The sequence below is a fragment of the Triticum aestivum genome, chromosome 3B, assembly GCF_018294505.1.
Source record: "Triticum aestivum cultivar Chinese Spring chromosome 3B, IWGSC CS RefSeq v2.1, whole genome shotgun sequence".
Taxonomy (NCBI): domain Eukaryota; kingdom Viridiplantae; phylum Streptophyta; class Magnoliopsida; order Poales; family Poaceae; genus Triticum; species Triticum aestivum.
Genome location: NC_057801.1, coordinates 745,499,460 through 745,527,229, shown reverse-complemented (window position 1 = coordinate 745,527,229; position 27,770 = coordinate 745,499,460).

Genomic DNA, 27,770 nt, shown 5'->3' with positions numbered 1-27,770 from the left:
AGACTATGAAGATACAAGATTGAAGACTTTGTCCCGTGTTCGGATGGGACTTTCCTTGGCGTGGAAGGCAAGCTTGGCGATACGGATATGTAGATCTCGTACCTTTGTAACCGACTCTGTGTAACCCTAGCCCTCTCCGGTGTCTATATAAACCGGATGGCCTTAGTCCATAGGACGAACAACAATCATACCATAGGCTAGCTTTTAGGGTTTAGCCTCCTTGATCTCGTGGTAGATTCACTCTTGTAACACACATCATCAATATTAATCAAGCAGGACGTAGGGTTTTACCTCCATCAAGAGGGCCCGAACCTGGGTAAAACATCGTGTCCCTCGTCTCCTGTTACCATCCGCCTAGACGCACAGTTCGGGACCCCCTACCCGAGATCCGCCGGTTTTGACACCGACACCGGTACAAGAACAGGACTATGTTCATGATGGCTCCGATGACACAATGGAGGCACAAGAAGGAGACCGTGCTAACTGCTCCAGTGACCGAACTGATCCCGGCCAGGTATATATATATTAGTTAAGCCCGTGCTGACTAGTAATTGATGCTTCCATTGTTTTGGTATATGTACACATATTAATTACTCTCATCTTTCTTCCTTATAATTTCTAGCCCTCCGGATCGAGCACAACTTCGGTAAGGAGACGAGGCCCGAAGAAAAAGTTGAGCTCGGATGAAAAGTTTGAGATCATAGAAATCGCGCCCGACGGCGAACCGATTGAACCCATCCGGACAAGGAAGGCATTTTGTTCTCAGTGCGGGGTTCTTGTTAGGGACAAGATCCCGATCAGCATCCAGCAATGGTATAAGCCTAAGGAGGAAGACCATGAGGTGTCTTATGTCAATGATATGCAGAAAGAAGATCTTTGGACTCAGTTGAAGGCAAATTTCACCCTACCGCCAGAGGAGGATCCGGAGAAGCCAGTTAAAGAGGAATTAATCAAGTCTTGTGCTCTTAAGAAGATGGCAACCCTAATGAGGAGGTGGAGGAAAGAGCTGAACCAGTTTGTCAAAAATAAAAAGACACCAGAATTCATCGGCAAATATGAGAAGATCAAAGATCACTGGCCCGCATTTGTGGCCCACAAGACATCGGAAAAGAGTAAGAAGATGTCGGAGACAAACAAGAAAAATGCTGCGAAGAAGATGCTTCACCATCGCATGGGGTCAGGTGGCTACCTGCAAGCCCGGCCTAAGTGGTCCAAGGCTGAGAATGATCTGCTTAAAAAAGGGATTGAACCAGAGAAAATGAGATGGCCAGACCGTTGCCGGACTTGGTTCTTAGGGTCTGGCGGAACCTTGGACCCTGTAACAGGGTTTTGCCAGTGGACGGACGAGCAACTGGAAATACCAGTTAAGAACCTTCGACACTATATCGATGCAGCGTAGCAAGGGACGTTCCTTCCAAACAGGGAGAAGGACGAGCTCACAACGGCCCTTGGGAATCCTGAGCACCCTGGACGGACACGAGGCACGCCAGGCTCCATTCCGTGGAAGGTTGGTTTTTCGGACGTAGGGGGTTACAAAACCCACGAGAGGAGGAAGAAACTGGAGCAGGACCAACTACAGGCGCTGCACGAAAGGGTAATGGGGCTAGAGGATCGAGAAGAGGAACGAGAAGCAGCAGATCGCAGCAAATGACCTACCGAAGCTTCCCCCGAAGCTACCCCGCCATCTCAGCGGAGAAGCAGCGTGGCTTCCACCGAGCTGCTTCAGCCGGAGCATGTCTTGACGGCTCCTTCCAGCTATCCCGTGGATGGTATCACGGAGTCTCAAAATTGCCACATGATGGCGCGATGGATGACTTTGAAGGTCAAGGCGGCTGTTGGCCAAGTTTATCCTAGTGGACCCGGCACAACTTATCACTGCCAGCCGATTCCAAAAGGATATGCTAAGGTGATGGTGGATGAAATAACGGAGGGATTTGAGGACCTCGTGCTTGACCACCCTACCGGTGAAGGGGAGACTAGGCTGGGTTCTGCTCTGAAGACTCCATGCATATGGAAGAAGGAGCTCATCAACCTTCTGAACTGGACGCCTCCGCCTCCTCCTCCTGCTCCGGCGAGTCAGGGCACTCCGTCTCCTCCACCGCCTCCTCCTCCGGCGAGTGACGATCAGGGCACGCGTGGCGGCACTCCGCCTCCTTCTCTGGCGCATGGCGGCACTCCGCCTCCTTCTCCGCCTGCGCCGGCGCGCCCGAGCAGCCAGCAACATCCTCCTTCTCCGCCTCGCCAGCAAGGGCGGAAGAGATCCGCCGCCGCCCCGGCTGCTCCGGCGCGTCGTACTCCTTCTCCTCCGCCTTGTAAGCAAGCACGAAAGAAGACAGATGCCGCAGCCGCTCCGTCTGCTCCGGCGTCTAGCAGCACAACCAGAGGCGGGAGGCAATACAAATACGGTCCATCATCTCTCAAGCCTCTAGAGAAGTTACCGTATGAGAGGTCCGAGGAGGAAAATGATACGATTGTGCGGACCCACGTGAAGGAGTTCTTTGAAGGGGTGAAAGCAAAGAGACATCCACCTCCGGAGGAGAAGGTAGATCCGGTGAAAGCAAAGCGCACTATCGATGCCCTGAGGAAACCACCAAAGTCTCCGCCGAGAACCAACTATGAGCGCATTACTGAACAGACATATCTCCAAGCCCAGCGGTCGGGAACTACTGTCAGTGCTAAAAGGTCAAAAGAACGAGCAAAGGGGAAAAAATTGCCCAGCTCAGCGAACAAGCACAACAATCGTGCCCCCCGCTCAATGTGTCTAATGCTCCGGGGACGGTGGCCGGTTATGGCAATCTTGACGATTACCTGCCTGACAATGCACTTCCTGATTTCTTGGAGGTGGACGGACACAGATACGAGTACGGGAAGCCTCTCGTCAAAGATGAAAAATCTCTGACAACAATGATGCGAAGATTCCATAATTGGTACATGGAAACCTGCAGAGAGTCTGAGGGTAAGAATGCTTTGTATCTGCATATTAAAGAGGAGCACGATCTCGTTGCAAATGATCTGTTGACTGTTCCATTTGAGGAGTTCTTCGAGTTCTACAATCAAAAGGCCCTCGATAAATTAATGGTCTTTTGCTACTGCCTGTAAGTACTATTTCTGTCATTAAGTCTATATATAGCTCGGCTCTTTCATTGCATGTATTTATAATTAATTATTCTCAATATATTATGCAGATTGAAGATCGTCGAGTGCAAAAAACAAGAAATTTATGATATTGGGTTCATTAACACAAATATCATAGATGTATTTCTGGTTGAAAAGAACGTCAAAGAGGCCGAGGACAACTTGCTACAATCGTTGATCAAAAATCAAAACAAAGATACCATACTCTTTCCTTACAACGGCCCGTGAGTGTTACTGTCGTGTGCATATTCGGTTTCCCTTATTACTCAAGCGAGCTTATAGTAATGTAATTTATGAGTTATGCATGCGTGCGCAGGTACCACTATATTCTTCTGGAGATTAAGCTTGAGCGTGGACTAGTAACCGTCTTAGACTCAAGACGAAAAGATCCCAAATCCTATGCGGACATCACTGAAATGCTCAGCAAGTAAGTTCAATCGATCATTATCGCACCATATCGGCAACTTTTTGTTCATTTCCTGATATCTCAAGTAATAATAATTATTTTCTTTGTCTTGTAGGGTTTGGAAACAGTTCACCGCAGAAGCTCCGGGACTGCCGAAGGAGCTGACATATAAATACCCGAAAGTAAGTACTACTGGCTAGCTAGTTGCGCGCATCTCCCGTTGATTCTATAGCTATACTTTTATTAATGCTATTTATAATGCTTCATTATCAGTTTGATTGACCTCTATTTCTCGTAAAGTGCTTGTGGCAGGAGGAAGGGAATGATTTCTGTGGATACTACGTGTGCGACTTCATCCACACCGCGACTTTGAAAAACAAGCGGGGCTACTCTAGAAGACAATATGAAGTGCGTAAGCAATAATATTCACAATTTCATTTTATTACACCATCATTTCTGTTGAGTTTCATTCATATATATGTATTAATTAACCCCCTTCTTCAAATTAGACGTGGCAGATGCGGGATGAACTCCTAGAACCAGATCACATGAAAGCAATTCCAGAGGAATTGGCGGGATTCTTTCTTGACCACGTCATCAGTAAAGCCGGAGAATACCATGTGGAAATTGATTTCAAATGCTAGGGGTTTGTAATTAAGAGATCTTATACATATTGTACATGTATGTAGCCAGTAGCGTCGGATACATGATACGAAAACTTGTTGTTCGACCAATCTCTCGGAGAAGGAGAGGTCGATCGATCACTTCTCTCGGTATGCATGACGAACTTCTGTACTGAATGGTTCTCTCGATCACTTATGTATATATAGTACGTAGCGTCGACCAAGCACGGATATAAGAGAGGACACTTCTCTCTATTAATTAGCTAGCTAACACAATATATGAAACACCTAAATTAACCCTCAAAACCCCCAACCTCCCCTCCTTTCAAAAACAAAAAACAAAAACCCCAGCCACCGGAATGCTGACGCGTGGATGCCTTTTGGTCCCGGTTGGAGCCACCAACCGGGACCAAAGGCCCCCTCACTAGGCTCAGCGCACAGGGCCACGTGGAGGCACATTGGTCCCGGTTATGGTTTGAACCGGGACTAATGGGTGGAGGTATTAGTAACGGCCCATTAGTCCCGGTTCATGAACTGGGACTAAAGGCCCTTATGAACCGGGACTATTAGGTGTTTTTCTACTAGTGATATGCAATGGGAATCATAATGTGAACAACGTGCTGCTTGGGCTCGTGCACAACCTACAGCCACTTACTTTGGAAGTGTTGTTGCTGGCCTAGGGTTCTATCATGTTGATGTTCCTCTGCCAAGCGAATCTAGTTGGCTGAATTACAAAAACTATGTTGTTCTGAGAGTAGTGAAAGGTGAACTTTCTACTTCTGAGTTGCTGGTTCAGTTAAATGGAATTGCTGCAAAAATAAGGAGTGGCCCTAGCAGATCAGAGAATTGGAGGAGAAGAAATTCTTGCTTAGATTTCCTCCATGGAAGAATGTGGAAGACCTGATTGAGTTCCTAGCGTTTAATCTTCCTATTGATGGTGTTTCAGTTAAGATCTGCGAGTGGGAAGGGATGCTTGATGAATTTGGAGAACTAAAAGAATCTTGGGTGGTTGTTGATGGAATTCCACCAAAATGGTGTGCTTGGGAGGTTTTTGCGCAAGTTGCTGGATGTTTTGGCATCCTTGTGGATGTGGATTGGAATGGCATTTTCAAGTGCTCCTATGAAACAATCAGAATCAAGATAGCTTGTAGAGATCCTTGCAAATTTCCCTTTGAGAGACTGGTGGAGATGAAGAAGAAACTCTACATGTTATTTTTCACTATGGAGGGTTTTGAGCAAGTTGGTGAAGAATCAGATGGGAATGATGAGGATCTTGGTCAAGACAATGAAGATGGAGGAAAATAAAAGCTGGATGAGGATCTGACTGATAAGGATTCAATGGAAGATAATAGAGAGGAGCCTTTTGATGGATTGGACAGAGCAAACTTCACATCCATACAGAAAACTAACTCAGGTCCTAGCAAACAAGTGCAGCAGGTCTCTGTTTCTGCAGATGAGTTTCATCCAATAAACATGAATGATGAGGTCCATGACAGCTTCCTGGAGGAAATCAATAAAAGTGGCCATAGAGACAACAAGAAACCTGGGTCTAAACCGGAGTTCGGCACCCCATGCTCATATCACCTGCTTCCTGAAGATACTGATAAGATTCCTATGTCTGTACATTTGGAATACTGCTCTGAACAACTTAGTAAATTGGACATGGAGGAGACAGATGGAGAAGAAGAAGACATGGAAACTGAACTGCAATGCCTTCCTGAAGATCTGGCTATGGCTATTAGCTCTGTTAAAAGGCTGTTGATTGAATCTATGGACAATGCAGAATCAGAGAAGAAGAAGCTCAATATTGAGGATAAAACTGCTTGGGGCCTTGTTCTGATCAACAGACCTAGAGCCAGAGATCATGGAAGCATGAAGATCATGGACAAAGCAAATGCTTACTTGCTGAAGAAGAACCTTGAAGTTCCTACTACTTTCAAAGGTAAATCTTTTGTTGTCTTGAATAATGAAGTGCTTGCTTCTCATACTTCTATGGTTGGCCTGTGTGTGGGGGATAATAGAAATGAATGTGATGATATCATCACTGATCTAGTTGCTAGGGAGAAAATTAAGTGTCTTCAATTCGCTGATTCCAATCCGGAGATTGTTCTCCCGAACTCTATAGACTTGGACTTTAACAATGATAATTCCCCCATTAATACCAAGGCTGATTTAGTTAACAAGGACATGTGCACTGCTGTCCTAGAGCTAGATAGCCTTGCTATCATTGCCAAAAGCCAGCCTTGTGGCTTGTCACACCCTTTCAAGATTAAATGATAGGTGCTTTTTGGAACATTAGGGGTCTTGGTCAACCTGGTAAATTGCAGTGCCTGGGAGATTTCCTTAATCATAATCACATTGATTTCGTGGGTTTCTTTGAGACCAAAAGAGAGAGGATAGAAAGTGGGACTTTAAGTACAATTGCTGGCAATAATAATTATGACTGGCATGTGCTTCCTGCTAACAACACTGCCGGGGGGATCCTTGTGGGTCTTAGGTGTGATTTATTTGATATCATTGGTTTCATAGATAAGAAGTATTGTGTGGTAGTTACTATCAAGAACAAAGATGATGGTTTCCTTTGGCATTTTGTTGCAGTGTATGGTACTGCTTGCAATGAATGCAAGATCGAGTTCATTGTTGAGCTACATGATGTTATGTTAAATCTTACTTGCCTTGTTATTTTGGGAGGTGACTTTAATTTGGTTAGGTCTAGTGAAGATAAGAGTAATGGTATTATTAATGCTCAAAATTCTTTCCTTTTTAATGATTGGATTAACAAATGGGCTCTGTTAGAGATTGGCATTGCTAACATGAGTTTTACCTGGAGCAATAATCAGAATAGTCCTATCTTTGCTACTATTGACAGAGTGTTTGTCTCAATTTCCTGGGACGCCCATTTTTCGATGTCTTCTCTAACGGCTCTGCCCAGGATAGGGAGCGACCATACACCACTTATTTTGGATAGAAAAGCTAGGAGGGTTACCTCCCCTAAACCGTTTCGATTTGAGAAATGGTGGTTAAAACAACCTGGTTTTAAAGATCTAGTGTGTGAGATCTGGAACTCTGTAGTTCCTGGAAAGTGTGCTTTAGACATTTGGATGAACAAAACTAAGATGTTCAGAAAAAAGGTTAAAGGCTGGAGCATCAATATTGAGGCTGGTATGAAAAGAAGGAAAAGAGACCTGACGTTAGAATTTGACATCTTAGATGTCTTCTCCGAGCGTAATCAACTAGAGGAAAAAGATAAGACTCGTATGACAGAGATCAAGAATGAATTACATAGTATTTGGCATAAAGAAGAGGTTGCCTTGTGGCAACGGTCGAGGGATCGCAAGATCAAGGACGAAGATAAGAACAATGCCTATTTTCAAGCTCTAGATAACCACAAACATAGGAAGAACCATCTCTCGGAGTTGGTTGGTGAGAATGGCCCAATCCACTCTACCGAAGAGATGTTAGATGTAGCCACTACCTTTTATAAGGACTTGTTTAGATACGAAGAGAAGCATAATATCAAATTGGACCCTTCCTTTTGGAAGGAGGAAGAGCTAGTGACTCAGGAAGAGAATGACTTATTACAAAAAAACTTTACTGAACAGGAGATTAAAGAAGCCATTTTTGGTTCCTATGCCCATGGGGCCCCTAGCCCAGATGGGTTATCCATCCTATTCTATCAAACTTTTTGGGATGTTATCAAAACTGATTTTATGGCTCTGGTGAAAGACTTTGAACAAGGTAAACTAGATCTTTATCGTCTTAATTTTGCTTTGAGTGTGCTTATCCCTAAAGAACCTAATGCTAAAAATATGAAGAAATTTAGACCTATTAGTCTGAGTAATTGTGGAGTTAATTTTTTTCGAAAGTATGACAAACAGGGTTTCCCCTATTAGTCACAGGCTCATTTCCTTGAATCAAGCAACCTTTATCAAAGGGAGGTACATATTAGAGAGCGTAGTGATAGCGCATGAAGTTATTCATGAGGTTAAGAGATCTAACACTCAGGGTCTAGTGCTTAAACTAGACTATGAGAAGGCATATGATAGAGTTAGCTGGGAATTCTTGTTTGATATGTTACACTCGAGAGGTTTCAGGAACAAGTGGATTTCTTGGATTAAAACTACTTTACTTCAAAGCACGTTTAGTGTGCGGATCAATGATACGATAGGCCCTCATTTTTTAGCTGGGAAAGGGCTCAAACAAGGAGATTCTCACTCTCCGCTGCTTTTTAACTTGGTTCCTGACGTTTTTTTCTAAAATGCTTCATAAAGCTGCTAGTCAAGGATTGATTTCGGGGCTCCTGCCTCAGGCTATACCCGGGGGTGTTGTCAGCTTGCAATACGCTGATGACACCATCTTGTTTCAGAAAACTCAGTTGACAAAGCCAAAAAATTTAAATGGCTCTTGTCATGCTTTGAGAATCTTTCAGGTATGAAAATCAATTTCCATAGGAGTGATCTTCTTACAATTAATGTGGAGGAGGATGTGGCAAAGGAATTTGCACAAATTTTCTATTGCAAATTGGGAGATTTCCCCATTAAATACCTGGGAGTGCCTCTGCACTATGACAAACTTAAGAGGGAAGACTTACAACCTATCATTGATAGGATTATTAAGAATATATCTGGCTGGTTCGGGAGATACCTTACATACAAAGGGAAAATTATTCTGTTATGTGCCTGCATTATTAGTATCCCTGCATACTTGATGTCCATGATCAATTTTCCCAACCGGGCCATTAATGTTATTAACTCCCAAATGGCTCATTTTTTCTTGGGAGACATGGATAATTATCATAAGTATCACTTGGCTAGTTGGGGTATGATTACTAAAAAGAAAGAATTTGGGGGTCTGGGTGTTCTTAATATTCAAGATTTTAACATGGCTCTTCTGGCCAACTGGGCGAAGAGATATTTTGATGGTAAAAACAGTGAGTGGAAGAAGATTATTTTCTATAAATATTATACTAATAAACCTAATATCCTGTGGTCTAAGAATGAAGTGGGCTCTACCTTTTGGAAGAGTGCCACTTGGGCGTTTGCTGCAGCCAAAACCTTTTACAAATGGAAATTAGGAAATGGAGAGAATATCAGCTTCTGCCATGACACCTGGGTTGGGGATTATTCCTTGAAAACCCAATTCTAGGACTTGTTTAGTATATGTAATCAAAGTGAGTGCTCAGTAGCCCAGGTCTGGGATGGTGTCACTCTGAAACTGACTTCTAGGAGATGCGTTGATGATGAAGGTTTTAACAGTTGGAACCGTCTGACTGAGTTGGTTAGTTCAGCTCAGTTGAGAGATGATTGTGATGTTCCTATTTGAACTTTGGAGACAAATGGGGTTTTCTCTGTTAAATCTTTTTACAAACAAATTAACTTTGGAGGTGTGGTTTCCTCTGTGGGAGATAAGCTGTGGAGAGTAACCTGTCCGCGGAAAATTCATGTATTTTTGTGGTTATGTGTTCATAACAAAATTCTTACTCGGGATAACTTAGCTAAGAGAAGACATGTGGAAGATGTATCCTGCCTTTTCTGTTGTGAAAAAGAAACGGTCCATCATTTACTATTTGAATGTGTGGTTGCAAAACAAGTGTGGGATTTCATTTTAGAGTGTTTTAGTTACCCTTGTATTTCTAGCTTTGAAGATGTTTCTGCCTTGTGGCAGAATAACAAAAACAGGGATGTACTTAATATGGCAGTGGCTGCCTCCTTGTGGAGTATTTGGAAACTAAGAAACAATTTCTGTTTTCAGGGGCGTACCTGAAGAGATGCCAATTGTGTCCTTGCAAAACTAAGCTCTCAATCTGAACCAGTGAAAAATTCTCTACGTCGACACTCAGGCGGAGCTGCTGTTGCGGTGCATTCGTCTGTTGGACAGACGTCGTGGAGAACTGCTACGGATTGCGTGGGTGTGATCGAGAAGACCAAGAGACTGGAGTGTGGGCCTGACTAGTTTTATGCTTATGCCTGTGTTGCTTGGTATGTACAATAAAGTGAGGCTGCTGATACTAGATAGTTTGATGTTGGGTGCTATGCCTCCATGGGATTGTAACTTTTTATCTGTTTTTTGCTGAGATGTTTTTGCTTCATTAATAAAATGGTGCGGGGGAAATCCCTTTCATTCAAAAAAAAACACTACAATTTTCTTTCACAATGTAGGTTGTCGTCCGTCAACAGGCTCTGTTAGAAATGACCAAGTATCTCCACTTCTCCACTACTATTAAACAATCAAATAAAAACTTCCCTAAATGCACCCCGCAAAACGTACACAGACCCAATACCACCACATGATCATGCTCACTAATCACAATCCAACGGCTAGCCTTGTAACCTGATATGTTTTTGGTGTGCATTTACTGATTTAATTTGGCTGACCATACTCCACCGTGGAGGAAAATAGAGACCCCACACGCACTCGACCAAACCCCCTATGATCACGCATCACATAGGCCATCCATTACTGTTAAACAATCAAACAAGAACTTCCCTAAACGCACCCCGCAAAACGTACACAAACTCAATACCACCACATGATCATGCCCACTAATCACAATCCAACGGCTAGCCTTGTAACCTGATATGTTTTTGGTGTGCACTTACTGATTTAATTTGGCTGACCGTACTCTACCACGAAGGAAAATAGAGACCCCACACGCACTCGACCAAACCCCCTACGATCACGCATCACATAGGCCACGCAAGAAAAAAAACATACGTATATATCCCATAAAAATAGAAACAAATCCCCAGGTTGATCCCCTCGCCACACGGAAGCTTCGTCGCCTTGGTGGACAACGACCTCGCCGCCCCGGCAGCAGCGTTGTCTTCCTGGTCGGCGCCCTCGCCACCCTGTACCCACCCATAAGTGTGTGGTTGTTCCTCCATCACCTCCTCACTGAGGTTGATCCCCTCGCCACACTCAAGCATCGTCTCCTTGATGGACGACGACCTCCCCGCCCAGTAGCAGCGTTGCTATCCTGGTCGGCGCCCTCGCTGCCCTGTACCAAATGAGACTAGATTACATCATAGTTGGGGATCTTCTTCACAAGCAGACTACTCATCCATCATGTTAACCTCCTCACTATGGTTGATCCCCTCGCCGCACGGAAGCATCATCGCCTTGGTGGACGACGACCTGGCCGCCCGGCAGCAGCGTCGCCTTCCCAGTTTGCGCCCTTGCTACCATGTACCCACCCTCAAGTGGGTGGCTGTTCCTCCATCACCTCCTCACTGCGGACAGGCCGTCGGCTCCCTGCACCTCTTTCGCCATCCTCTGAAACATCAGGCAAGGTTTTAATACATACTATACATCTCTTCTTCTTTTCTTTTACTTAGAATGGACAGTAATGTTTACATGGTGCGCTTCATGCCTCTATCCAAAACAATGTTCTGACTAGAATGAGCAGATTCTGGAGTAATGTTTACATGGTGCGCTTCATTTCTCTATCCAAATCAATGTTCTGACTAGAATGAGCAGATTCTGGGTTTTCAAGTGCATATTTCAGTGAAGTAATTTTTGGGTTTTTAAGTGCATATTTCAGTGAAGTAATAAAACAGTACTGTCATATTACTCTAGCATCGCATCATGGATTGGACCAGTTTCTTGTAATTAATTTGAAATAACAGCTCGCTCAACTAAGGGTGCCATGGTTACAAAATACAGTCTGCATGCGTGGGTGGAAGTTCTAATCAAAACAAGCCAACCATCAACTAATCCATGATAGTGCTGAGTTGCTGAGCCGCATATCCTACATCATAGCATCTAATCTGCATGCCAAATGCCTTTATGACAAGACGACGAAGTAAGTATATGTAGCTTTATGACAAGATGATGCTGGTTTAACATGAGTTTCTATTATCTCCTACAACCAAGGTGTGCACTTCATATTGTAGATCATAGATACATACATACATTGCATAAGTGTTAAAGAGCATCTAGAGATGAGGTCAGGTGGAAGTGTCTTCTTACAGAATGCACGCATGTCTAAGATGATAAAGGAATTCAGCTGTATACAATTTGACGCACCAAGATGAGTATTAAAGAGAGCTACAACTTATTTGGAGCATGGTATGGTGAGTCACAGTTCCGTACATATTCTATGAATTCAATCGAGGACAAATGTTTGTATAGATGGGACCTCAACTAACAGAAACCCTTTTTCAGATATTCATTCAGGTAAACATTGAAGACTTTCATAGGTAACTAGCAGTTATAAATACAAGGGTGTGATGCATCCAGGTGGTCGACTCACTAGGCACAGGAATTCACCGCAAGGACCTCACTAATATGGTTAGTTATTAGTCCTGCTGCACCATTTTTTGATAGAACAATTTCTGTTATTCTTCACTTGTGATGTTAATACTTTGTCATTTATTCATGCAACAGCTGGAAGGACTGGAAAGTGTATTCAAATTTGCATCGGTTCCATCGGACTAAAATCAGATAAGTGGAAGGACCTATTTTTTTTTGCATGGTAATACGTGTCTCATTCATATCATAAAGAACAAAGTACAAGTCATGTAAAGACCGACATGACAAAACTGAAAAGATAACAGGACATCTCTGAGCTTGACACCAACGCCCGTCACCTGCCTCCGGCACCACCACAACAGCCCGAAGAAAATAATGACGAATCACCTCCTCATCCGAGCTCGACGCGGCTCCATCGCTGATATGCAGCTTTACGGACCTCCAAGGTGGCTCACCAAAAGTGAAACCCTTACCGTTGAACGAATCAGGCCGGGGCAACACCCCGGACACGCCATCGAACTCCAGATCTAGCAACCCACCACGACTAAAACGCCGAAGGAGGAAACCATATCTGCCATCCACCAACCACGAGCCCAGCACATGCTCCGTCTTCCAGATGTCGTCGATGCAGACCACAATCTGCATCCGCTCCTGGACTACCTCCCAAGCTCCGCGCCGACGCTGGAGCAAACGTCATCGCAACGGCGGAGTCCGAGGACACACGTCCACCACGAGGATGACGCCGCCGCTGCACCATCCTTGCTTGAACAGACTGGTTTCCAAATTCATCCCCAATCATAGGTCCGATGGCCTCGTCAGTGAAGGATCTGACGAATCTTTATTCAACGTTGTCATCGTCGCCGCCGAAGCAAAGACGATGAACAACCTAAAAACCTAGACTACGAGAGAGTAAAAATAATCCACACGCGTGAATCCGGCGACTCCCCTAACCACCGACGACCGAGGTCGCCGGCGGAGGGGAGCCGCCAGAGAGCGGTGTTGGAAGATCGGCCTCCCCCTGGCGGCGGCTAGGGTTCCAGCCGCCAGGGACGAGAGGAAAACAGTACGTGTACGTGTATCGGTTGAAACTTTATCCCCGCGCATGTTAAGTGGAAGGACCTAGACATTTCAACATGGCCAAGGCAAGAGCGTATTAAGAGCACACTGCAGACAAATGGGTATTCCTCCTAACTCAACGCTTATGTGTTTATTGTATGCGCCCATTAATCGCATTAGAAAGGAAATGTCCCCGCAATTACGAATAGAGTATGCATATGCACGTAACAAATGAGACTAGATGACATCATAGTTAGGGGTCTTCGTCACGAGCAGACTACTCATCCATCATGTTAACCTACAGTAGCAAACCATCACAAGTTAGCAGTCTGCTTAAATATAAGATGGCGGGACCAAAATCACTTTAATTGCTATGTGCATGTTTATCTCTTGTTAGTTCCAAATTTCTTATCTAGAAACATCACTGAAATTGTGGAGTCCAATTTCATTCCTGATAGAGAATAGTGCAATTGTAGATTTCAGTGGCACAACGACTACTCTTAGTAAATTAGTGGCACGACTATATCAGAAAGAAAATCCATACGGGCAACCAAATCATCTATAACAAAACTAAAGCTTGACATGAGATACTTGCCAGAGTATGTTTGTGCAAGTACAATTCATACATGCATCATGGGCGTATCCACCTTCTTGACCTCATCTTCCGTGAGCATCCCATCAACGTTCTTCTCGCAGCTTCTTGACCTCATCTTCCATGAGCATCCCTTCAATGTTCTTTCACTTATAAAAGAGAAAAACTTATTAGATTTTGCATTATGCTGAATATTTCTTGTGAGGGTGACGAGGCTTGTGTGCAGAGGATGCTCTGTTGTTGTTGTTACACTTGTCATGTGTGCTGCTAGACATACATAAATACATGACCAAAATGAGATTTAGTTGGCTGTGCCTTGTTTGCAAAGTCTGTCCGGTTTGCAAAGTCTCATGTGCATTCATGTTTTCAAGCTGAATTGATGCCAAAACTGAATGGACTGGCCAGTATAATCATCTGTCAAACCAACCTCAGCATGGAGATTTTTGATTTTATATACGTACACTATCTAAATCATATCTTACACAACAATCAGCTCAAAACACCAACTAAGTCAGTGTCCGGCGATGTGGAAGGTGACGGGTGGGCTTACCAGCTGCGGGCTGCACGCGGAGCGGGAGTTCTCACATTGGGCCAAGGCGAGGAGTTCTCACATCGGACCAACGCGAGGATGAGCGCGACACCAGCTCCTTCCTCCCCCTACGCGGGCCGACGGGCAGCTGGCCAGTGAAAGAGAAGCGCCCAATCTGCTGCATCTGCTGCCACAGCCACGGATCCGGTGGAGACGAATCCGACACCTCTGCATCCGCCTCAGACGCCGCCTTGCGCTGGGTCGCCCGATACAGTGGCGGAGCCAGGATTTTTTACATGGGTATGCGAAGCTATATTTTTTTGTATCATATAATAATATGACATGAAAGTTCATGATGACCATGATGAACTATAAATTGTCTTTCCAGAAACAATCTCGAACAGTCTAGTGGCATTTTGAAAATAATGAGAAAAATATAGTTTAACACTATAGTCTACAATTCCAATATCACTGCCAACTGCCAAGTCAATTTAGCTCCTCTCTCAAGTGTTAACTGAACAAATGCAAATTGATGCTTAAATCCGATTGAATGCAACAGACTACAATGAATTAGCTAATAAAATTATTCTGAAAGAAAATCAATCAATATATTAAAGATCATTCTATGTTCTCAAAAATAAGAAATCCAGATGAAAAGCTCACATAATTACGGTATGTTGCGTTGTTGATGTGGAGTGTGCTGCATGCGCCATGCTTGTTGAGGACAAGGCGAGATATTGGGATATAGCAGGAGTGCAAGAGGCAGGGCTGGTATATTGATCCGATAGCAGCCCAAGCTAATACTTAGGCCCAGACGGGTAAGAATGAAGCGGGAGGGTACGGGATGGCTATGCATTTCGTTTTTTCCTGAGTTCTACACGTGAAAAGACTGCTATCATGCATATATATGTATGTATGGACATATATACTGATTCCCTTTTGTCAAAATTATTGGGTATGCATTGCATACCCTTGAATAAGTCTAGCTCCGCCCCTGGCCCGATAGAACTCGAGAGCCTCCTCGGGGACTACGGCGCGGCCGGATTCGACGAGAAGGGGCCGTCTACACCTAGCGACGGCGATGGGGAAGAATGTCAGTGCATGCGGCTTCTCTCCTTCCTATCCTTCCGCTCCCGCTAGCAAAGATTTGGCGCCGGCGGCAGAAGCAGCTGGGCGCGGCACGGGCGGCAGGCGCAGCTGGCCGTGGCTCGGCAGCAGACGCAGCGGCAGATGCAGAGCGCGGTGCGAGCGCAGCTGAGCTTAGCGAGGGCCGGCCTGACGAGGTCGATAGGGGTAGCGGGGGCGGTGGAGTGAGTGTGCATGTTGAAAATGGGGAAGGCGGGCAAATATGCCTAGCGGGGGGCGGTGGAGCCAGTGGGCAGCGTTGTGAACTTTTTTTATAAACGTGTGTGTCCGGGTCTGATTTTTGTTATCACGAGGAGTTATTACATCACAAGGATTTATTTAGTCATGACCATTTGATTTTTAAAAAAAAATTATAGTTATTCTTATTTTAGTTTTGTAATTATGTAGGTCATCTTGTGGTCTATGGCTTCACGGGAGATATTTTGTCCGATACACCTACACAGGCATATTTTGCTATGTACACTTTTAACAATACAATTATTTTAGTAGTATACCATGTGAATTCACTTGATAAATGTTTAAGACGTGCGTTGCATGTGCATGTTTACTAGTGTCCTTTAAAGAAAGAAAAATACCGCAAATCCACATCCAGTATCCAAGGAAAGGAACTTCTCCTTAGCAAAACAGATCAACTATCATCTGTACATTCAGTTGTCCTGTTTAAACAACCAAATGTGTTCATTCAGTTCAAAAAAGCAGAGAGGCATATGACATTTCAGGAATTCAGTTTGATTCTGAGCCACATTACATTGTCGGAGCCTGACATCATCCTTCTCCATCGGAAGATCTAGCTGGCTACGAGAAACATACCGCCGTGCTGTGACAGTAGTACAGGGCACGAACATGCTCGTGCCGATCTCATCATTGGGTCTCTACAGAGGCCACATGCCGGAACAACGGTCCATCGCGTACCCGATTAAGTACTACGGGGATGTAAGTGAACCCCCCCCCCCCCCCCCCCCCCCCCCCCCCCCCGACGTGAACGGAGCCGTACGGCGTTGTCGAGGACGGCGCCGTATGGGCAGCGCAACCGCCGCGGCTGTCTCCGGCGAGGGCGCGACCGTGGTCACCTTGTACGCCGTCATGTCGCGCCGGCAGCATGGGCACGTCGTCGCCCCGCGGAGCCACTCCGTGATGCATCTTTCGTGGAAAGCGTGTGAACAGGCGGGCAATCTCGTGACGACGCCGGCGTCGGCCACCAGCTCCTCCATCCAGATCGGGCACTGCGCCGCCGCCGCGTCATCGGCGCCAGAAGCCATCGAGTTCACGTCCCTGGTGCAGCTCTCAGCGGACGATGCTTTTCATGAGATCTGCCGTCGCCAAGTCGTTCCGCTCGCCTTCCTTGGTCCCGTAGCCCTCGCTTGTGAATTGTGATGATGGATGGTGGGCTGATGTATAAACACGCAAGTGGAGAGATTCAGGCCGGAGTCGGACCCAAACCAAACCGATTTCTAGCCAGAAACAAAGCTAGCTGAAAATAAAGATTGGCATATATTGCCCGAATACCCTATTCCCCGCTGGCTGCGTCAAACCGTCTCCCAGAACTGGGTATCTTCTGTATGTTCTCTTTTATACTGTTTTTTTATGTTTTTGTATGGATTTCTTTAAGTTTTTCTAAAAAATTCGTTTTCTGTTTTTTCCCTTTTCCCTTTAATATTTTAACCCATTTTAATTTATTTTTATTTTCATAAAAATGTTCGCAACTTCAAAAAAATTGTGTATTTGGAAAATGATTATTTTTCCAAAAAAAATCGGACTTTCAAAAATTGTTCATAGATCCGAAATACGTTTGCTCTTTTCCAAATTTTGTTTGGAGTTTCAAAAAATGTTCACATTTAAAAAAAACATGCTGTCAAACAGAGTTCACGTTTTCAACAACTATTCATGTTTCCGAAAATTGTTTGTGTTTTTCAAAAAATGTTTGCATTAAAAACAACGTCCAGCATGTCAAAATTGTTCATGTTTTCTAAAAGATGTTCAAAGTCCAAAAAATCATTCACATTTTTCTGAAATAATCTGGGATTTTAAAAATACATTTTCAAATATTCAGCTTTTCAAATTTGTTCACAATTTTGAAGAATATTTTCGATGTTTCCCAAAAAAGCTTCAAATTTTGACATTGTAGCTTTCTTAAATATTTTGCGCTTCCCATCAATCACCAGTAGCCATCAGTTCTAGTGGCTAGCAGCACACGTCTAGTATTGGAGGTCGAGTTTGATTCCTCGCAAGCGCAATGCATTTTTGGGATTTTATGTCACCGCTACAAAACACAGCTCGCTTAGCCCCAATGGGCCGGCCAATCGTGTGGACTCCTATGCGATGCGCTCCTATATGACATAAAAGGTGTCATATAGGGGGTCCCTATATAGCCCCAGTTCCCTCCTTCGGCCATGGATTGTCAAACACTCAGAAATTGTATCCAGAGTCTAGGACGCATTGCATTTTCTTTTTCTTTCTCCTCTTTCCCCACTAAACAAATTGTGAAAATTTTCATAGAAATTTTAATGGATGCTTATCAAGCTAGTATATCCAAACTTACCCATTCTGATGCTGAAATATGTCTATATCGCAGGGGAACGTACCATGAATAAAAAAATTGCCATACACTATCGCACCCAGAACACTATGAAGAGACGAACAATGATAAATCTCACCAACCAGAATGCAGCGGAAATAAAATAAACTGTTGAAGTGCGATGATTCCCGCAGCTAGGCTATACCTCCCAGTCACGAGAATTTCTCCATGACGATCCGCCGATCTAATCCCTCTGTACCCAAATATAAGGTGTGTTAATTTTTGAAAAGTCAAACTTTTCTATGTTTGACCAAGTTTATAGAGAAAAGAATCACTAATAACAATACCAAATCAATATCATCAAATTCATCACCAAATACATTTAACATTTATTTTACTTTATTTTGAAGATGGTGATATTTTTATCTAAACTTGGTCAAACATAGAAATCTTTTACTTTTTATAAAACCAATACACTTTATATTTTGGAACGAAGGGGGTAGTAGCAAAGTAGACGGTACCTCCGAGGTATCCACACATCTAGAGGTACGGCAACATTTCGTGAGCCAGCAGAAAGCTGCCGAGAGAACTATCCGCATATTAGATAGTGAAGATATTTATTTGTAAGTGCATCAAGTGTCCCCTTAATGGTTTCGGAGTATTCAAGACAAATGGATTAAAGGACTAATATGTTTGTGAGTGTACACAGGTGTTATAGTCCCTAAAGATTTGGTTTAACCGACGAAAGATGACTCCTAAAAATGTATTTCTTCAAGTGAAGAATTTGATGCGGCCTTTGAAGAAATTGATGTGTAGCCTTGGAAGCTTGAAGACTTTGTTTTCGTAATTTCTTTTCTTCTTATTTGAAGTCATAGGAAAAATCGTACTGTTAAAGGGGGTCTAGGTGATACATATATCATTTTCCAAAGTGATGCTCAAACATATACACACTCTTGCCTCTTCAAGTGAAGCCTTTGGAAATCTTCGTTATAGCTGACGAATTTGCTAGCGACAGAGATGCAATTGGTCTGGTCGCTCATGAATTTGGTTAGTCTAAGGAGTTATGATTTTGCCAGTGCGATCTGCATATCGTGAGGAAATTGAGTGCCCCGATGAAATTGAGAGTTAAATTTTCCAACCGTTGCTGCACCACGTGCTAGCTGTCAAGTGGATTATTATCCTAACAACGGTCATGTCTGAAGGGGCATTTATGACAATTCATGACGGGTTGCCCCTGGCTATAAATAGCCACCCCCACAACCACTTATTGGTTGGCTGCTCTAGAGAGAATTTGACACTTGTGATTTGAGAGCAACTCTTTCTCTAACGACTTTGTGAGAAACCTAAGTGAGGAAAAACCCAACCAGAGCCAAAGTAATTGAGCATCATTGAAAATTCTGATCTATGTGATCCGACGCTTGTTACTTTTGAAGACATTCATTCTTCCAAACGGTTAGACGCCATGTTCTAAGCACCCAAAAGTAATTGTGGCGTGTCGATGAACAAGTCTGTGAAGGTTTTGGAAGTCTACATTGAAACCACGAGTGATTGAGCGAGGTCTGTTGTGACCTTAGCTCAAGAGGAATATGGTGAAGACTTAGTGTCTTCAAAGTTCAAGTCAGCTGCCTCAACCAGACGTGCAACTGATATAGCAACTGAAACTGGTCTAGGAAATCATTGTGTCATCTCCAAGCCCATCTAGTTTCAAATTCCTCACCCTTTACTTTAAGTTATTCCACTGCTGAAAAGTTTGTGATGTGCCTTCTCAAGAATTTGAACTAAAGAATTTCATCATGTTGTTTATCATTTTTCAGTTTATCTTCTATATGCTTGAATGCTTGTATGATTACTTATTTTTCACTTGGATGTATCATGTATGCATGTTTTTTGTTTCTGTGATCATTTAGTTACGCTCGCGTTTCTATTTCTACACTCTGATTTTCATCGAAATCATCAGAGTTTGACGAATTTCCAACCACCCCCTCCATTCCCTCTGAAAGTAAACCCGCGCTTTCATTATCGCATACAATCGGTCAGGGCACAATCTCATGAGCTGGTGTGCTCCATTAATGGCACAATATATACTCACCATCTAATGTGTATCAAACAAATAAATCATGCACTATATTACCATATTCTTTGATAGATTTTTTTGCGAGAAACTTCTGAACTATACATCATCTATCAAGATAGTAAAACAAACACCAGAGGTACAAATTACATTTAGGTCCGCAGACCACCTAACAACGACTACAAGCACTAGAGCGAGCTGAAGGAGCGCCACCGTCATTGCCCCTCCCTCATCGGAGCCTGGCAAACCTTGTTTTAGTAAACAATCGGGAAGTCGTCATGCTAAGACCTCGTAGAACCAGAGCACCCGAATAGCAACAAGAAGGAAAATAGTATATCAGAAGGTTGCAACCTATATATAGACACACAGACGCAGACGAACGAAAATTGGATCCAATTGAATCCACCAAAGACAAACACCGACCTAATCCAACAAGATCCGCCGGAGACGCACCTCCACATGCCCTCCAATGATGGTAGAAGCATCGCCGGAACGGGGGCTAGGCGGGAGAACCTTATTTCATCCTGAAGAAGCCGCCTCTGCATCGTCATCCCGAGCATGGCACAAACCCTAACAAAACTGAAAGAAACACCTAACAAACTAAATATTTCTGGCAAGGGTCGGGATCCACCACGCCTCCATCATAAGAGAAGAGGTGAATCAGCGAGACGCAGAGGAAACCCTAGGTGAGAGCCCATGGGGTACTCAATCCTACCCCCGTAAACTGGGTAACTTCTTTGATCGAAATTTGTAGTCGTACTTTTCAAGTCCTAATTTTTTTTCTCGCAATTTTTGGGAATGGATGTTATATGAGAGAGAATATATGCAACAACAAATTGTTGCTCGTTACACAAAACCATTGCAAAAGTGAAAATGTCGTTGATCATTACACAAAACAATTGCAAAAGCGAAAATGCCATTGCTCATTATACAAAACCACTCCGAGTGATCGGTTTTACCCACGACACCTTTCTGTGGGTGCGGGTGCTAATCGAACACATGATCAGCATCGAGCCCCTTGGTGCTCATTACAGGGAAACAGATATGTGGGACCCGCCCGTGGGGTCCGAGGTGACGACACACCGGGCCTATGGATAGACCTTACATGCCGGGCCCACCTTGGCCACGGAACAACGGCTCAACCAGTGCATCGAGCACGCCCGCACCGCGTCGCCCGCTCCCCCTCCTTCGGATCCCGCTGGTACGATGTCGAACACCTAGGCCTCGAGCCCCCGCAGCACGCCGTCGTGCCGCCACGCCTTCCACGGCGAGCCGCGGCACCTCGCTTCCTGTTCTCTCGTACGCGCTGATTGCTGGCACCGCCGTCATGTACGCGCGGGCCCTAGGATCGAGATACTGCATCATGTCACGCCGGCAGGACGGGCACGTCGGCGCCGTGTGAAGCCACTCGAGGATGCAGCCTCTGTGGAAGGCGTGCGAGCAGCCGGCCAGCCCGGCGACGCGGCCGCCGCCGGCCAGCTCCTCCATGCAGATCGGGCACATCGCCGCGCCACCCTCAGAAGCACGCCGGACAGCAGCATCCGTCGTCGCCTCGGCAGCCTCGCACGACAGCAGCAGCGCCTTCGCCTCGTCGTACACGCTCGTCAGGTTCACGTGCATCCACACATGGCAGGCGTAGCTCCCGCCGCGCTCCGCGCCGGCCACGATGCTCTCCACGAGACCCGCGGGCACGAACTCGTCCCACTGGCATTCCTCGGTACGGTCTCCGCCGTTGTACAGCATGAGGCGCGGCAGCACCGCCATCAGCATCCGGCGTATGGCGCCGCGGCAAGCGCCCTCGCTCTGGAGCACGGCGGGGCCGCCTTCGACGGGGAGCGTGAGCTCCTTCCCGTCCAGTTCGTCGTAGCGCACGGTCTGCCTCGTCCTCCTTCCTCCTACGAAGCGATCCTCGCTGGCGATGAGCACAGAGCACCACCGGAAGCGCACGGTGCACGGCTGGTCGCGCGGCATGGCCTCCAACTCAACCGGTCGCGTCATCTTTGAGTCTATGATTTCCATGAAAGGCTGCTCGCGCTGCGGCTGCGATCCTACAGCCATTGTTGCAGCTATCGAATTGGGATCCAGACATCCAGTGGTGATTCTGGACGTGGAGCTGGAAGTTAAGTAGGTCGGCTTAAAGCCGCCGGCTGATCGGAATAGCAGCTCCCATCGGAGTCCGACTCTGAAAAGGCTGACGAAATCAGAAAAGGTCCCGTTGTTCCGTGACCTTATATAACGCCGATCTATTACACGTATCTGGACTTGGCAGGCACGACGCGATCCGATTACGGTCTCCCAAATCCGTCGAGAAAATCAAACCATGGCCCGTCGCGGCGCCGTCAAGCGGCGGCCGTGGTCTGATCTTCCCGCCGATCTCCTCGCCGCCATCTACCTCAGGTGCTCCCCGCCGTACGACCGCGCGCGCTTCGGGGCTGTCTGCAGGTCATGGCGGGCCGCCGCGTCGTGGCACCCGGCGCGGCCGCCTCTCCCGCTGCTGTTCTGCTGGACTGGCGATCGCAAGCGTGACCGGAACATACGAGCGTACAGCCCCGTGGACGGCAGGGCCTTGCGCGTCCTGCTGCCAAAGATGCTAAGGGGCAAGAAGTTCGTCGGGTGCTACGACGGCGGCTGGGTCGCCGCCACGTCAAGGCGCGAGCGTGACTCCCAACTCCTGATCTTTAATCTCTTCTCTAGGGCCCAGGTGGCGCTCTCCGACAATCAAAGGAGTATCGTCTGTGCGTGCCCGGATGCCTTCGAGGAGCCAGACAATGGTCGGACCAGCCGGGCACCGGTTGTGAAAGTCATCTTCTCCGACGACCCTACCTCGAGCGGATGCATCCTCGCCGCCATTACCAAGAGGTGCAAATTAGCGCTCTGCCGGGTTGGCAGTCCAGAAAACATCTGGACAACACGGGGGTGTGGCCTGTACACGGAGAGGAAGCTCGTGGACATCGCCTTCTGCAACGGCCAACTTTTCGGGCTCACGGTCGGTGGCTGTGATCTGTACAAGTACCGCATCGACCTCAACGAAGGCGCTCCGGTGATCACCTTGGTTTATCAAATTCACCAAATCCCCTTTGTACATGTGCCTGGGTGGGACTATTGCCCTAGATACATTTTTGAGCTGTGCGGCAAGCTAGCAGTGGTGTCAGAGGCCAATTCGGCACTCAAAGGCTATGAACCTTGCTTTTTTAAGGTGTTTGAGCTCATGAATGAGACTACACCGGGCAGATATACATGGGCAGAGGTAACCACATTGGGTGAACACGCCTTGTTCTTGGGGCCACAGTCCTCTAAGTTGGTGCACGCGTCGACGGCGGGCCGGCATGGGAGGTTGGAGGAAAACCGCATCTACTATCATATGCGACAACAGCACAACCTCGCTAGCCACAAGGAGTGCTTGACCAAGTTGGGCCTCGGCAGCTGCAGCGTCTATCGGGAAAACCAAGGTATGAATCAATGCATGGAGACGATCACCTCGGAGGGATACCATTACAAAGATGACAATGGTAATGGTTGCATGTGGCTTCTGCCTTCGGAGTTATGTTAGTTCATCAACACAATGTGTGTGGATTATTCTATTATTCCTACTAAAAAATTTTGGTTAGCTTGCTGGAGAATTTACTGCTTGTATTTGTACAAAGATACTATTACAGCTCTAGTTAAATTTAAATTTGAAATGTACAAATATGGGCCGCACAATTGTACACAAGTATCTTTCTCTAATCTAATACTCCCTCCGTCCGGAAATACTTGTCGTCAAAATGGATGAAAATGGATGTATCTAGAACTAAAATAAATCTAGATACATCCATTTCAAGGACAAGTATTTCCGGACGGAGGGAGTAATAATAAAGCACGCAGATTGCTTCTGGTCGTACGTCGCGGAATTTGCCCCTAGAGTTCGCATAAATTACCCACATATGTCATTGGTATGTGGAAAGAACCATTCTTTTTTTTCTTTAAGTCGGCCGTTGCTTTTGATTCAATAAGCTGTTATCCCTCCCCGCAAAAAAAAAAGCTGTTATCCCCCAGCAAATTGCAAGGGCTTGGCCAGCCAGACTGGCTGGACCCTGCCTCTTTCACCTAGAAGACCTAGGTTTGATCCCACAATCTGCTCTTTTACTCCCCTACATTTTTTCTTTTTTTTTCTTTTGGCTTTATTATGAAATACTATGAATCATAAAAAACACTTATATGCAGACTTTGAAAGAATGTTAATCATGCACTAAAGAAATGTCAAACTTGTATAGAAAGAATGTTGCCATTATATATAAAGAAATTACAGTGCATATAGAAAAATAATAATATAAATTAATGTGCATAGAAAAAATATTTTCTGATGTATAAGAAAAATGGATACAAACATATATAATGTGTATGGAACGAAGTAGACATAAAAGATATAAGTTTTCAAAAATATTGTCATGTATTTGAACAATGTTAAACGTGTATATAAAAAATAATCCTGATGTAGACAAAAAATGTAGAATGTGTATAAAAAAGGTAGACATAAAAAATAAATGTGTTTTGAAAAATGTTGACCATGAAATTGGAAAGTATTAAATGTTTATATATAAAAAGTTTCTGATGTATAAAAAAATGTACAATATTGCTGATACAAGCTTTACATAAACCAATGGCTTGACTTTAATTTTCATATTGTTTTAAATTGTTTTCATAATAATTTTTAAAAAATATCAATGTTGATATGCAACCTTGAGCATTTGGTATGCATGTCCTTACAGATTGATTGTTTTTGACGGAGTTGTCTAATATGTTTGCTACCAAATTAAGACTTGACTTGTATTACAAAAAAGAAAAAACATATATCAAGGAGGCAAAAATAATGCTCTTATGCAAATGCTATCACGAAATAATAAAATGTATTTTGTTGTTTTCATCGTAATGCAAATATTTGTTGGGCACCACCCAGGAGGAACGACAACAAATGCATAAAGATATACCTGCAACTAGATAGATATTTATATTGTCTAAATTAGAAACACCTTGAATACACTTCAAAATTCATCACGTCTTTATGTTTTGGCGCAACATCACTTATCATGTTGTTTTTCATGTGGCATCGTGCATGATTTCAAGAGATTTACTGATGTCTCAAGAGTGAGTATGAGAGGTAATTTTTCTCTCCCACTGCAATGCACGGGCATGTTTGCTAGTATTTAGATAAATGTCCGTCTCACAAAGATTGCAAATTTCTTCCCACCCCAACTTATGTTTGTATCTAAAAAACAAGTGAGGAAAACCCCCTTGCATATCTTTATTATTTTACTATTAATAAAGGGTAATTGGTACTACCTCTCTCTCTCAGTTTACAGGGTGCGCGCGTACCCCTAGGTCGTTAATTTGACCAACCTAATACAAGTCATATATTACAAAAAGTATACCAATATAAACTTTAGATGTTCTATTTTCAAAAGATATAATTTTTATGTTATATAGTTTATATTAAGGTGATCAAATTGGCAACCTAGGTATACGCGTAGGACTTGTAAACTGAAACGGAGGTAGTACGTTCGCTTTGCTTTCGAGGTTAGGTCTCCTTCCCGCAACATACATCTCCCTCCCGTCGGTTTTCCTCCCCTACCACAGCTTACGTCCTTCCCTCCATTCAGTTTTATTCCCATATCTCCCTACATATACAATCCTAAGGCACACATTAACTCAATCAAATCACCAAAACCTCAACTAAATAATTAAAAAGCCCTTGCCTTCCCCCACCTATACCCAAATCGAATGTGTCGGAGAAGGTGGCGCGGCTGAGGGTGGCACGGACTGATTCTGATGTCGAGAACTCTTGTTGATGACGGGGCGGGTGCGGATAGATGCAGCTCGGAGCAGAGTGGGGCAGCGGGGGCTGCCTAAATTTGTTGAGAGTTGTTCTTCTTGAAGCCAAAATATGTTAGGGGGTGGCCTTTTCAGGATAAAATAAATAAATTTTGAGGGATTTGCTAACTAGGGAATCCCAAACGAAAAAAATATTCTTTCATACAATGTGTTTGGCTTTTGTCGCTAAATACATTACCTCTTCATCCATGCTTTGCTTTACTGGAGCGCACACACATGGGCGGAGCCAGGATTTGGGTATAGGGGGGGGCCAAGGCAACTTGTGAAAAAATTTGTCGAGTGCGACAAGAAAATGTGTGGGCAAGTAGAACATTGATACAATTGTATTGGTTTAAATTTGGCCGACAATTTTCAATACAATCAAAAAAAAAGTTCTCGGAACATAACTTAATTTTATTTTTTTGAAACTGGAACATAACTTAATTGATGGGTACTAATTAACTTTTTGTGGGGATTATCACGCAATTCTGAAGCAAGTCCTCTCCCATTTGACTGGATTGATAACTTGCACTTTAGCTTCATTAACATATCAATAAGTAGAGCAACTGAAACAACATGCTTAAGAATCGAATTAATCCTTAAGGTGTTTGGCGCGTTGTTCTATTCATAACCGTTTTGCACATTACACAATCAAATAAATTAAGAATCAATATTATAGTAAATCACACAATCAAGATAATTAAAAATTTGATGTACAATTTCGCTGTAAATAAGATGAGGGTTGAGAGATTAATTGACAATACCCACTAGTGCTAAACCTTGACTAGTTGGCTTGACCATCGGAGAATTGGAGTGCAGTATGAAGGATTTCCCAACGCGGAGCTGGTGTCGCCTAGTTTAACCAAGAGTAGGTGTTTTTTTTTTGAGACAATCGTCGCCAGGCTTTATTCAGAAACCAGAATGTTTACAGGTAAAAAAAACCAGATCCCCGGGTTGGCCCAACCAAACATGGCGTCCAAAACCGAGTTTTAAAGCATACCTAGCGAGATTGTGAGCCTCGAAATTCGAGCTCCTATACTCATGAGCTATAATACAAGAATTAAACAGACTAGAACGATAAAAAATTTCTTGAATAATAGCCCCATACTCCGAATTGGAGTTCTTCTCAAGGATATATGTGACCACCGTCTTGCAGTCCGATGCAATATGAATCCGGTTGATATATAAGTCTTGTGCCAATGCTTGACCCTCCCGGATCGCCATAGCTTCTAGAGTGGCCGCTTCTGATATGAACTTTACCTTACAAGCAGATGCTCCCAGGAAATTGCCCTCCCCGTCACAACACACAGCCGTAACCACACCAAAAGAGCGTTCTGTCGCTACAGCCGCGTCCGTGTTTATCTTCACATATCCCCCAGGAGGAGGCACCCACGCCGCTGGTCGAGTCATCTTCCTTGACCGAGCTGGTGTATGTTTGTCCATGATCTGAATATCTCTCAGAAAGTTGTTGACAAAACAGTTAGTCGCGAACGGGCTCTCATAAATGTCTTCATGTACTGCTCTTCGTCGTACTCGCCAGATTGACCACAAGATTACCACTACTCGAGTAAAGTCCTCATGCGATAACGCATCATGTATC